This window comes from Panthera leo, chromosome D4, assembly GCF_018350215.1.
Source record: "Panthera leo isolate Ple1 chromosome D4, P.leo_Ple1_pat1.1, whole genome shotgun sequence".
In the NCBI taxonomy this organism is placed as follows: domain Eukaryota; kingdom Metazoa; phylum Chordata; class Mammalia; order Carnivora; family Felidae; genus Panthera; species Panthera leo.
In genome coordinates this window covers 70,986,676-71,000,130 of record NC_056691.1, presented here as the reverse complement: position 1 = coordinate 71,000,130, position 13,455 = coordinate 70,986,676, and the positions used below count along the sequence as shown (strand labels likewise).

Sequence of the window (13,455 nt, the reverse complement as noted above, 5' to 3'; positions counted from 1 at the left end):
GCAGAACAGAACTTGTTTCTCTTGTCTCACTGGAGGGAAGTTTGCTCCCAAACTCATCGATGGGATCATGATGCTTTTTTCTCCCTCGAAAAGAGTGATAACAAGGTCAAGATATCCAGGGATTTTATGCAAATAGATTCACACATAGACATCAAGAATGAGGTAGAACCTTTCTCTACTGAAGAGAAATTAAGGGTAAATACTTGTTACTGAAATCATGATTGATTACTAACTATAGCACATCAACAGCTTATGTAAACTACATAAAATAAGAAAAAAATTCCAATTGACTATTCAGCAAAGGACATAAAAATTCACAGGCTTTTCTCCCTCTGGCATGGTTGTGGGAATAAAACCACAAACTCAGATATTTTTGTAGTGTGGGTTTGGATTCTGGTGCTTTACCTGAGGGGAGTAATTTAATCTCTTTCTTTCTTCATCTGTAAAATATTGTAATAATAATAATGCCTACCTTGTGTGGATGTTTGATAAGGAAATACACCATCCTGTGCTTAAAGATTTTAAATTATTCCTGAAAACCCTGTCCTTAAGTGAATGACTATTATTTTTTAAAAAGCCATTAATTTAAATGAGAATATTCTATCCCAACTAAGCAGTTCCCTAAGCAGTGAGTACATAAGAGATACTCACATCCTTCTTTATAGCATTTATATTATGGAATTCAGACCCTTATAATCCATTGTGTGTGGTGACATGAATCTGTGGTAGGGCTAGTTTGAAGGGAGACGTTGAAAACACCTAGAAAACATTATCAATCCAATGTTTAAGGCTACTGAAAAGATCAAACTCTTCAACCACTTAGAAGTATCTATTGATTGATATATTAATAATGTACTAATTGATACATTAATTAAGAAGCATACTAAGTAGTGTAATTTGAGATTTAAAAAAAAAGAGAGAGCGAGAGAAAGAAGCAACTGAAATACGGCGAAGAGCTTTTTTTTGAACCAAAATGCAAAATCTACACAATATGTTGATTATGAGCTTTCATGCACCAAATAATATAATGAGAAAGCAAAAAAAAAAAGAAAATGAAAAGAAACATAACTGTTTTTCCATGAAAAACCAAGTGGTCAAGAAATAAACATTATGTAGAGGATATGAGAAATATGCCAGAACTATAAATTTTGAATTCTGTAGAATGCAAGTATAGACTAACTCTTTTCGTAGCCCCTGTGGACATTTATTAAAATTAATCCTAAAATAACACTCAAAGAAAAATTCGATAAACTTTAAAAATAAGAAATAATATTCTTTTTAAAGTAAAATAATGTTGTCCTACATTACTTTTGGGTTAACGGTATTGGGATATTTAGGATAACCTTAATGGCGATGATAACCTTAATATATCAAGAATCCTTACAAAATAAGTAGAGAAATCATGAATTATTCTGTTTTTTAAAAAGGGGTAAAAGACATGAACTCTGTGAAATTCACAAAAATCAAGCAGGCCATAAACCTATAAAAAGTTTGAAAATATTTAATCAGACAGAATTTTTTAAAAGTTATACTTTATACTTACTTTGAAACAAACGTATTTTAATATAGAGTATATGTAAATCAAAGGGAAAAATTGGTCCTGGGACCAATTTAAAAATAATACTTAAAAAATAGAGATATATTTTAAAACAAAAATTCTACTTTTAGGAATTTACCTTGTGGAGACAATTAAGCATGTGACCCTGTAATTAAGGAATTAGGCAATAGGATGTTCATGACAGTGTTATTTATGAGAACAGGAAACTGGAAATAATCCAAATTTCAGACAACATGTAATTGATTAACTAAATTATGATATACTTTTACAGCCATAAAAAACCGGTTTTTGAAATATGACAAGGCAATTTGTTTCTAATACGTGGTTCATTTGAAAAACCTGGTTACAAAGCTCTTGCAAGATATATTCCATTTTTGTTAAACATGTGAATAGAAAACTCAGCTGTGCACTAAAATGTTCATAGTGATTTTATCTGTAATTATGGATTTTAAATTTCTTCCATCTGCTTAACTTTATTTTCCCATCCTACAATACACATATACGGTGAAAACAATAGTGTCTGTTAATAGTTTTAAGAAGTCATGTCTCCAATTTTTAATGCATCTAGAAATTGGTTCTTCAAGTTAGCAGTGCCATCTGCTGTTTCTTTAGAACAACAAGAAGTTTCAGAATTTGGGAAGTCAGTAATTCTTAAACATTGTGACATACTTAAGGGAAAAGAGGAATATATATGAAGAAATCTTATGAAATTCACTTAGTTTAACTTACATATGGTGCCATTAAAATGGTTTTCAAAATCTGAATATGGACTCTGTCATTCTTTTATCCCTTTGTTTTACTTTATAGCTTTATCATCTTCAATTTAAGAAGTAATCCAAGAGAATGTGAATTCTAGCCAGGTGTCACTGCTAGCCAGAAAATTGTAATGAATGCCAAGGCTCAAGGCAAAGTCATAAATGGGAAAATGGAACAGGTCAGAAGCTGGGGTAAAAACAAACAAGGATCAGATAAGGGAAAATTGGTTAGGACAACAGTAGTGAAAAAGAATGTGTTGATAGTGAAACAGTAGTGAAAAAGAATGTGTTCCTACCTCTTTTGTAGGAAGGAATGAGTATCTGTCACAAATATAAGTCTAATAGCTTATAGGAAACAGTAAGAAACATACAGCCTCCATTTTCCCATTCTGTCCGAAGGGGTTTAATAAAAGATTTGTCAAATGTAACCACACATCCAGATACATTCATATTTACAACAATCCCCAAATCTAGCTATCCTGTCAAAAAAAAGTCTAGATAACCTGATAGTACTTCTTCACAATAAACTGATGTTCAACCAGTGCTTCACATGTTACCTTTTTAGTAGCCATTCTGTGACACTATTTTAGGCTCAAAATCAAAATCACTATAATATGTTAAAATCCACCACTTAAAATTGTGGGAGTCTGAGGAGCCCAAAGCAAAGACAGTGGTGTAAATTCAAATCTCCCAACATGGCCTCTTAAAAAAAAAATCAGAATAACAAGAAGAACAAATAAAACTATGCAAAACTCTTGTAGTAGAGAAGGTCCAAAGTTTACATGTAAAATTAGAAGACTAAAAAGACCAGTGAACTATATCTCATACTCATGACAGAAGTGTTCTTTGAGGTCAACAGCAGCCCATTAAAAACTGCATGAGAGAAAAAGAGAAATGTCAGTGGACCTAAGATTGATCTAAAAATTACTTCCAGAGAAAGGAAATCAACCCTAAGTGTAAAAATGCTGAAAAAGGGTAGTAATTTCATGAAAGGGGCTTAAAAATGTATAAGAGGATATAAGAAAGCAATTGGAAGAGAACAAATTTTGGTGAAAGATAAGGGTTAAAAAGGTGAGAGAGACATGTCTTGAAAAATTCAGCGTAAATGAGAAAAAGAAGCAAAAGAAATTTAAGATCCTGAAAGACAAAAGGAAATAAAAATGTCAAAGAGCACACATTTTCTTTACTCTCTACAGAAAATCAAGCACCATCTAAAAAGAAGTTACACTTTGTTATACTGACAGAAGAAGGTGTTTTTGAGTAAGAATCTCATAAGGGGCATCTGGCCAGTTTAGTTGGTAGAGTATGTGACTCTTGATCTTGGTATTGTAAATTCGAGCCCTGCGTTGTGTGTACAGATTACTTGAAAATAAAACCTTAAAAACAAAAGAGTCCCAAGCAAGGACATAGTCTTTGTACAACTTACTGTTAAGAGAAAACAAAAATGCAAATCGAAAGAGTTTATCTGATGAACTTTTCCTCAAACAGAAGAAGAGCAAAGTAGGAGGAAACTATAACACAGTGCTCCAAGCTGAATTAAATATTCTTAAACCAGTCTTTTGGAATTAAAACAAAAAACAGGTTACATCAAAAATCCAAGAGTCAAGAATAGAAGGAAATGAAATGGGAATTGATTGAATTGGAGGGGGAGGGGAATCATATAAAAAATAAAGACTAAATTATGGAGAACCCAAGGAAGAAAAGATGTGAGTGAACACTTAATAAAGTGTAATGAAAAATAGTAAGAAAACAACCTTGTGAATGAAAAATAAAGAAGAGGTTTTTAAAAGGCCAAAGAAAAGTGACTGAGATGGTATTCAAGCAAAGAAGAACTAACTTACGTATAACTGCAGTTTCAGAAGGAGGAAAAATTGACCCACCAGGCAAAATTGAACCACAATGATAAATGCTGTGATATACCCTATTAGACCTATTAGTCTGAAACTATTAGACTTTAAAAATTAGGAAAAAGAGGGATGCCTGGGTGGCTCGGTCGGTTAAGCATCCAACTTCGGATCAGGTCAGGATCTCCTGGTTTGTGGGTTCAAGTTGCACGTCAGCCTCTGTGCTGGCAGCTAAGAGCCTGGAGCCTACTTCGGATTCTGTGTCTCCCTGTCTCTTTCTGCCCCTCCCCTGCTCGTGCTCTGTCTCTCTCTCTCAAAAATAAGTAAACATTAAAAAAATTTTTTTACATTAGGAACAAGCTTCTCAAGGCCACCAGGTTAAAAAAAAATTTAAAAAAAGTTCCAAGGACAAGATAATGAGACCAACATCAAATTTCTCAGAAAAGCATAAGTAAAGCGAGGCATCAATTGACAGCGTTTTCAAACAGCTTAAGGAAAGGAGGTGTGAACCAAGAATTGTAGAAAGGCAAGTTGCCTTTCAGATATTGATGCTAATATGCTAGTGAGCAGCTCATTCTGTACCCAACGGCCCTTCCTGAGAAATCTACTAGAACAGGAGCTTTTCATAACTGAAGATATGACTGAGGAAGCTTCAGCAAAAAAAAGACGGCATACATTTAATATGTTCAGTTGTAGATCTAAGTAAGATCAAAACAAAAATGGAGACAAGTGTGGTAGAAGAACTCGTTGTATGCTGTGTAAGTTATTCTTTGACAAATATAAACAATGCAACTAAACTATGGGAGAAGGGACAGCAAAAGGGGAAGGTAGAATAATTTTATTCTTTTATAAAACTTTTTTAATGTTTACTTATTTTTGAGAGACAGAGACAGAGCACAAGCGGGGGAGGGATAGAGGCGGGGGGGAAACACAGAATCTGAAGCAGGCTCTAGGCTCTGAGCTGTCGACACAGTGCCCAACGTGGGGCTTGAACCCATGAACCATGAGATCAAGACCTAAGCTGAAGTCGGATGCTTCACCAACTGAGGTAGCCAGGCGCCCCGCTAATTTCATTTTTTTTTTTAAATATAGAGAATGGAGGAGAGTAAATGGATATCAGAAATAACTAATAAAATGTTGAGTTAAAGGTTAAAGAAGGAAGAGAGAACTAAGAGTATTAAAAAATACGTAAGGATAAGGATAACACTAGAACTTTCTAAATAGAAAGAGATTTTAAAAGGTAAAAAACAAAACAAAGAAAAGATGCAATGTATAGAAAAAAACTCAGCAAATGTACATTGTAATTATAAAATACCATGATAAACTTGAGACCACAAATACCAAGTTGATAAAAAAGCTCAAGGATATATAAAGCTTCAAACTCTGTTAATAGAGTGTACCTAGTCAAGTGCACATGGCAGTCACAAAAACTGATCATATGTCATGAGGAAAATATCAATCATTACCATGAAGTAGAAATGTTATACATTATCTTATCACAGAGCCAACAAATAAAAATTATTGACAACAGAAGTCCAGCTGGAAAATTAAAAGCCTTCCATTCAACAGTTCTTGCTTAATAGGTGATGGGGGAATACAAACTGAAATTACAGAATTTTCGAAAAATAATGACATGAAAACACTACATATCAGACTCTATTTGGTATATTTAAAGTACCGATCATAGGAAGCTTCATAGCGTTAAACACTTTTATGAGCAAAACTTAAAGAATGCAAATAAATAAATTTCCAGCTCAAAATGCAAAGGGGAAAAAAGAAAGAAAAAAAAAGATAAATAAAGCAAACCAAAGAAAGAAATAAGCAAGGAAGTAGTAAAGATAAAACCAGGAATTGTTGAGGTTCAGAATAGAAAACAGTAGATCTAATTAACAAATAAAATCCCCATTTTGTGGCAAAATAAAACACTAGACAAACACTAACTTAAGGAAAGAGAAAGTTAAAAAATACTAAATGAGAAATTGAGTGGAAACAAACTGAAGCAGAAAGCAATTAAAAATCACAGGGGACTGCTTTATAGATGTCTATACATGTAAAAATTTAAAACCTTGATAAAATGGATAATTTCCTAAGGAAATTGTATTTGTGTCCTATGGCTGCCATAACAGAGTTCCACAAACTTGGTGGTTTAAAACAAATTCTCATTGTGTTCCTGGCTCACTTTCATTGCCACAAAAATGTAAAGGCTACCACGGTTCAGTTATTTATTTTTCCTTTTGTGCGTGTCTCCGTAAGGTCTTAAGGACACATCTTCTTAATTCATCATTTTGTACTTACAAACCAAGCTTGATGTCTTTGCTTCTCAAACGCGGTGCATTTCTGCTTCTGAATTCCCCTTCTTGCTTAATAATGCCCATTGATCAATGAAATTATCTTAATGTGCTAGTCTCAAATATATTCTCCTAATAATTGATGGGGACTGATAGACTAGAGATGGTGTTATGTGTTAGATTTCATTGCATTACAATAAATTGATTGAAAATATTTAAGAAATTGTATGAAAATATGTGCTGAAGTTTAAGGCACAATTGGATAGTTTATTTATTTTTTAACATTTATTTATTATTGAGAGACAGAGACAGAGCATGAGCATGGGAGGGGCAGAGAGAAGGGGAGACACAGAATCCAAAGCAGACTCCAGTCTCATCAGCATGGAGCCCGATGCGGGGCTGGAACTCACACCGCGAGATGATGACCTGAGCCGAAGTCAGATGCTTAACCGACTGAGCCACCCAGGCACCCCCACAATTGGACAGTTTAAAGTCCTCATTGTTATAAGAATAATGAGAGTTGGGGTAGTTTTTGGTTACAGAGTCAGATTGTCATTATCTGACAACCTCATCGCAGATAAAATCACTGTTATTAGCTCAGAGTATGTTCTTTCAGACATTAAGTGTACATATACATAACACATAAACGTACACACAATATATACACGCACCTTCATTTCTAAAAATGGGAGAAATACTGTTTGTACTTAGTACTTTGTTTTTATTTTTTAACTCCCAAAATCTCTTATAATTTTAACTTTCACTTGGTATTTTAGGGACTTGTAACAAGCAAATGAATAATTAAATTAAAACTTTGAATTCCTGAATATTACTGCATTCTATGATACTATTGAGTTTATATCATACATCTCTTGGACATTTACTTTAGTTTATTATTTTTTTAATGTTTATTTATTTTGAGAGAGAGAGATGGAGGGGCACAGCACGGATTGGGAAGGGACAGAGAGAGAGGAGAGGAGAGAGAGAGAATCCCAGGCAGACTCCATGCTGTCAGCACAGAGCCTGATGTGGGGCTTGAACTCTTGACGCCGTGAGATCATGACCTGAGCCATGATCAAGAGTCAGATGCTTAACTGACTGAGCCAGCCAGGTGCCCTTATTTTAGTTTATTTTTTAAATGCTTCAGTTTTATAAATAAAAAACCTTTTGTGAAAAAATTACTCTCTTAGGATTAGTTCTAAAAATAAATGTTCTTTTATAATATTGCCAGTATTATAATTGAAAACAAGTTGCTAAATTACTGTGATGTAAAAAGCACAAAAATGATACATTGGCTAAATAAACCCAAGAGCTTATGAAAATATCAGTGAAATCCACACGACTCTAGTAATCTGAGAATAAGAAAAAATACTCATTATTATGAAGGATAATACCACATACTTCCATAGTACTGAAAAGGAAGAAATTGTTCAAGTAAGAGACAGAAGTAAGAGATGGAAAGTAAAGACTAAAAAAATACAATAAAAATAAATAAAAGTACATAAAAAGACTCTAATTCAAAAAGATAGACTGCAGATGAACAAAAGGATAGAAATAATCGCCTCACCTGGAGGTATGGTGGCAGACGAGGAAAGAATTGAGAGACTCCTTGGCTAACATTAAAAGGATATTCCAGAAGAACTACAGTAACAGGGGAAGATAAACACATTAGGAAGTCATGTAGAAGATAACTCAGTTGGAGATTGTTGTCTAAAACCACAGGATGAGGCCAGAAGCAGGATATCTAGTAGATCATAGCTAATGTCAAAGCACTGAGACTGAAACAAGGTTTCAGAAACAAGGTTTCTCTAGAAACAAGGTTTCTTCCTGCGATCATTCTACTGACCAACTACCTGAATTCAGGATATAACCCCCACAGACCAAGGCGATATAAAAATACGGTTCTAATGTTCACCGATTGCGGCGCTGATATTTGCTGATGGTGTTCGCTGCTAAGTTAACATTTTTCTACAGTACTACACCAAGATGATACGTAAGTTTAAGAGTTCTGGGATGCTCCTTAAGGTGTACTATGGATGCGAACCTTCATGCCTAATGGCACTTGACAACACTATCATGCCTTTGTATCTGAACAAGGGGCCAGAACGATTTCTTTTTCTTTTCTATTTTTTTAATGTTTATTTATTTTTTGAGAGACCAAGAGAGACAGAGCGTGAGCGTGAGCGGAGGAGGGGCAGAGAGAGAGGGAGACACAGAATCCGAAGCAGGCTCCAGGCCCTTAGCTGTCAGCACAGAGTCCGATGTGGGGCACAGACCCACCAACCAAGAGATCATGACCTGAGCCGAAGTTGGACGCGCAACCGACTGAGTCACCCAGGCGCCCCCAGAACTTTCTAATAAAAGAGTTGCAATTATTTTCATTATTATCAGCACAGATTCTTACTAGAAGTTTAATATGGTGACACAAATGAAAAATCTCTATGAAGTATGAATGTACAAATATTCGTGTTTATTGACCCCATCTGTAACTATTGCTTCAGTTTGACCTTCTTCAGGTGGGAGGAGACAGATAATGCATTTGATCTTGACCTACCAAGGTAATATCACAGAGGACATATATAAAACTTTGTCCAAAATGAATACCAAGCCCCCAAAATCTGAACAGTCAATAGTCCCTTCAAATAAGGATCTGGGAATGGAAGACACTTGATTTTCTCTTTTGAAGTCTTTCAGAGTTAAGCACGTGAGCCACTGGAGGGCAGCAGAGACAGAATTTTAACACCAAGGTCATTTACCATTCGTTGACCAATTGCTGGATTTCTTCATTTAACACCTAAGGAGTGCCTACTATGTGCAAGGCATTCACTGTTTATTATGACCAAAGTCATATGTAAACTGTTCCATTAATTACTTCTATTGTGAAAGAACATTTGCCACGCATTTCTGTAGGGATCTGGATCCCTATTGTGTCTAGTGTAGACAAATCTACATTTGTGTGCATAGTACATTGAGAAGTCATAAAATTATAGAATTTTAAAGATAGCAAGAAACTTACAGACCACCCATATTTACTAATTTCTGTTTGAATGATGTCACTATCTTTTCTGTTCATTCCTGTGTGTAAGCATGTTTATTGGTTTTCTTTTTGACTTGCTCATTGTGAAAGTGTGGGAAAATATAGAAGAGTGAAAGATGAAAATAAAATTCAACCATAGATAACTGTTGTGTTTTGATCTAATCCCTCCCAGTCAAATATACATAGATGGAGGTTTATTCACTTTCCGGATTTGATCTTGGAATCTATAGATATAGCTTAAAATTATGCTGTAACACTGAAGTGCCATATCCATATCAATAAATATTTAAAGAAAAATACCAATGACATAAAACATTTTAAGAAGTTCAGTACTTTTTATGTGTTACACTGTGCAGACAACAACAATTTATTTGGACGGAATTCTTTTTATTTTTCTAGATTAGTTCATTTTAGTTTTCACCCTGCTCTCAAAAGAAAAGAAAAAGCTTTAAGTTGATTTTGGAGATGCCTTGTATTTTGATCCATCATAAAACATAGAGCAAGAAGAAGTCACGGAATATTCTCAGTGGGAAAGATTGGGGTGTTTATTGATTTCAGGATGAAACATTTTAATGATAAATTAGAACTAAAATGTGTGAGGGAGGGGAAAAGGGAATATGTTCAAGTGTGTGCATTTACCATCAGATATCTCAATTCATGTAGTCAAGTAGTGAGGCTGGGGATAACTTCCCTTACCTCCCACGGCTGCCACCGTCAAATGGTCTTACCAAAATCAAGGGGAAGAATACACGGTTTAATTTTCCACTTACTTAGCAAATCATCACTAAGATGTGCCAAGGCTCTATTTCACATCAGGAGATTTCCAGAGCAAATGAGGGGATATTTCCTGTCCTTGAGGGATATATAGTCTAGTAGGAGGCAGGCAAGTAAATCACTTGCTGTGTTAGGGGCTACAAGGTGTAAGGCCTGGGGTGTTATGTGGTGCATAAGAGGTTCACCTGCAGGGGGCGTCTGTGTGGCTCAGTTGGTTAAGCATCGGACTTTAGCTCAGATCAGGATCTCCTGGTTCCTGGGTTTGTGCCCGTGTTGGACTCTGTGCTGGCAGCTCAGAGCCTGGAGCCTGCTTTGGATTCTGTGTCTCCCTCTCTCTGTGCCTCTTCCCCACTCGCACTGTCTCTCTCTCTCTCTCTCCCTCTGTCTCTCAAAAATAAAATGAACATAAAAAAAAAAAAGGTTCGCCTGTGGGTATAGCTCGGGAGTAGAACATTTGCTGCCTAAGAGGCTCACCTAACCATGTTTTAGTCCTTGGAGAAGTTTTAGCCAAGGAGATGTTTAGGTTAGAAACTGAAGGTCAGAGGAAAAGGGTGAGACAAGGAGAGGAGGAAAAGCATTTGGCCAGGAGAAACAGAATGCAACTGCCTGACTTACTCTGTGAATGGTTAGTAATTCATTATGATCAGGGAGCTAGGTGGAACAGCAAGGCAGAAGAGGTAAGCAAGAGTCACACCGTAAAGGTCTTTGTAAACCATATTGGGGAGTTTGAGCTTAACCATGTAACTAAATTTTAACTTCACAAAGTTAATTCTGGCTTGTATGTGGAAAATGGATTCAAATAGAATATACTGGAGGAAGGAGGTCCAGTTGCATCTACAAGCTGATGAGTAAATTTTGTTATAAATTCTAAGAAAATGGTTGATTCTTTCCAGAAACTGATACGGACTCTAGACATAACAGGTGTTCAATGTATATTGAATAATGACTAAATGGATGAACCTATACTTGGCCTATTGTTATTCCATCTATGACCATTTCAATATCACTGTCTTAATACCACTTACTTTTACTTCTAAATCAGTATCACCCACTTGGAGTTGCACACACTGAAGATGTCAGCTGATTCATCCTCTCTTACCACTGTCAAAAATTGGAAAAGTCTGGGGGCGCCTGGGTGGCTCAGTCGGTTAAGCGGCCGACTTCGGCTCAGGTCACGATCGCGCGGCCCGTGAGTTCGAGCCCTGCGTCGGGCTCTGGGCTGACCACTCAGAGCCTGGAGCCTGTTTCGGATTCTGTGTCTCCCTCTCTCTCTGACCCTTCCCCGTTCATGCTCTGTCTCTCTCTATCTCAAAAATAAATAAACGTTAAAAAAAAAAATTGGAAAAGTCTGATTTTCATCTGAGTGTATGTTTTACATAGTTTTACATACATCTGAGTGTATGTGTTGCATAGAGGAAGACTCTGTTTACTTTGTTGGATTTCTTTTACCGGTCTTATTGCTTCAGCCAACTTCCCTCGGAGAATTTATTTTGGCAGTCTAGTCATTTGTTGAATGTTTATCCATAAAATGGATGAGACTACTTGAAAATTCGCCCCATTTTATGGTTCAGATTATAAAAGTAGATCTCCATATTTTAAAGGAAAACTGTTGCACAGATTGTGTACCTAGCACATAAAATATTGTTTCCTCGGGCACCGTGTCGCCTTAGGGTCAGAGGAAGAATCAGAAGGGAAATGTCTGATTATAACAAAATATTCATGTAGTTCTGTGTTTCGTGAGTCTCAAACTTTCTCCGTCTGCTGTTTGTTAAGAAACAAGCTGGGGGAATGGAAATTCAATTTATTTTCTTCAAGAGACTTGCAGGGAGTAATTTCAAAACTGTAGTGTCCGGGAATAAAATGTTTTAAGCGTGGCAAAGCAATACAGGAGTAGATGGTACCAAAGGACTTTTTTTTTTTAATATGAAAGAAAATTACATGCAGACAAAAGACAGTGGTAAGTCAAGGAAACATTTGAGTCATCTACAGCTATCCCTATCTTCATCTGATCATTTGATATCTGTGGTGTTCACTTGGGACAGCTTAAATATACTTCAAGTTTGTCTTTTGAACTGCAAGTTAATTGTCACTTGTGGTCAGAAAAATGGAAAACAAATTTAGTAAGTAGCATTCCTTCAATAATTTTTAAAGATGCAAAAAATAGTTTTCACATATAGTCATCAAAAGCACGTATTTCCAACACCCAGATGGCTTGAATGAAAATATTAACATTTTCTAAGCCAAAAGTAAAAAACATATAGAGATAGTTTTATACTTAAATTCATTCAACGATAGTCCATCATTTTAATCACACAAAAATAGATTTGAAAGAGCCTTAAAACAGTAGCAACTCCCCCCACCCCGCTGGGATAAGTGGATGTTATTCTTCCTACTTACATATGCAGAAAATGGCGTTTAACGAGATAATACCACGTGGATCGATGAACGTAGGGGATTCTGAGTTTCACGTGGATAAATTAATGAAGGTGAATAGTATGGGGTAGCGCGCAACATCAGAGGTTAATTCTTTATGGGTGAATGGCGGGAGGGAAGTGGATGATTCGGGAAGTAGAAGGATTGTTGAAGGTGATAACTTTATTTTGGACGTGTTGAGTTTGAGATGCCCATGGAAAACCGGATGGCCGATCCAAGTTGTAAATGATTAAACAAGTCAAGAGGTTGGAAAGAGGTCTGGGCTGGGAGTGGAGGACTGCCAGAGACTGGATGAAGTCACTCAAGGGGAATGTGTAGGGCATGAAAATATGAGGCCAGAAAAAGGAATATGCATAAGGAAAGCTTTTGAGTGGTGGAAGGAAATGACAGAAGCTAGAAGACTAAAAAAAAAGAAAGCAGGTGATCACAGGACGAGCAGTTTCCATTACCTGCTGCCATTAATGGCAAATATTTACCAAATAAACGTGGGCATGATAGTCTTTACAAAAACGGTGTTCTTTTCTTCACAGCCTTGCAATGAACATTGGGAAGTGGCAGTTTTCTAGCTGATTTCGTATTTAGCATGAAACCAGGATGAATGCAAAAGAAAACAAGGTACGCATGTATAAAACATAGAATAAGTTTCAGTTTATGATGCAGGTAGCTGGTTTTGGGGAAAAGCCAAAGCTAATAGGAAAGCCAAATGGCAGTGTTGGAGTTCTGCCATGGAAATGACAATTCTGGTCGGAATGGTGCATAGAAGGGC

At 36.1% G+C, this 13,455-nt stretch overlaps 1 long non-coding RNA gene across 1 annotated transcript in view; it reads left to right on the top strand.

Moving 5' to 3' along the window:
* The window catches only part of LOC122205377, a 150,285-nt gene that overhangs the window by 112,334 nt on the left and 24,496 nt on the right, over positions 1–13,455 (top strand). The window contains exon 3 of the long non-coding RNA XR_006196023.1: positions 13,220–13,304. This is a non-coding gene — a long non-coding RNA (uncharacterized LOC122205377). The remainder of the gene's footprint in view (positions 1–13,219; positions 13,305–13,455) is intronic.